Source organism: Tachyglossus aculeatus, chromosome 4 (assembly GCF_015852505.1).
Source record: "Tachyglossus aculeatus isolate mTacAcu1 chromosome 4, mTacAcu1.pri, whole genome shotgun sequence".
Classification (NCBI taxonomy): Eukaryota; Metazoa; Chordata; class Mammalia; order Monotremata; family Tachyglossidae; genus Tachyglossus; species Tachyglossus aculeatus.
This window is the reverse complement of record NC_052069.1, coordinates 86756010-86756812: the sequence shown is the minus strand read 5'-3', so window position 1 is coordinate 86756812 and position 803 is coordinate 86756010. Positions and strand designations below refer to the sequence as shown.

Here is an 803-nt window from a genome sequence, read left to right as displayed (position 1 = left end):
GCAGTGGGTTGTAATAATGATGACATTTGTTAAGGACTTACTATGTCCCAAGCACTGGGGGAGAAATAAATTAATCAAGTCAGACATGATTCCCTTACCCCACATTCAATCATTCACCCATTCAGTCATATTTACTGAGTGCTTACTGTGTGCAGAACACTGTACTAAGCACTTGGGAAAGTACACATGAGGCTCACAGTCTAAGTAGATGGGACAACAGGTATTTTTTTTTAAATGATAGTTGTTAAGTCCCCTCTCAGGATGGCACCTGGAGAGTTTCCAGTACTCTACCGGTCTCGACTAAGGGAGGGAGAGTCAAACAGAGGCCTACCCATTCCATTCCTAGCTTGGGCAGTGGTTAGCAAGTGGAAAGCAATCTGCTACAAGTCAAAATTCACTTGTGCTGGGCAGCAGTGACATGGGAGAGAGTTGAGGGTGGAGACTCAAGTTTACTGTGTAGAAGAAGGCAATGGTAAACCACTTTCATATTTTTACCAAGAAAATTATATGCGTATGCTATCAGAACAATTGTATATGAAGAGTGGGGCATTCTGGGAGAGATGTGTTCATGGAGTCGGTATGGTTCGGAGACGACTCGACAGAATAAGACCAGACAAACTGTTAAGAGCTTACTATGTGTCAGGTAACGTACTAAGAACTGGGGTAGATACAAGATCATCATCAATCATATTTATTGAGCGCTTACTGTGTGCAGAGCACTGTACTAAGCGCTTACAAGATAACAGGGTGGAACCCAGTCACTGTCCCACATAGGGTTCACAGTCTTAATCCCCATTTGCCAA

The 803-nt window shown here is 43.2% G+C and overlaps 1 non-coding gene across 1 annotated transcript; it reads left to right on the top strand.

Moving 5' to 3' along the window:
• The first annotated feature begins 250 nt into the window (after positions 1–250).
• On the top strand, positions 251–388 carry LOC119927927. Its single transcript, XR_005450892.1, has one exon. It is a non-coding gene; the product is annotated as a small nucleolar RNA SNORA7 (small nucleolar RNA).
• Positions 389–803: the final 415 nt, after the last annotated feature.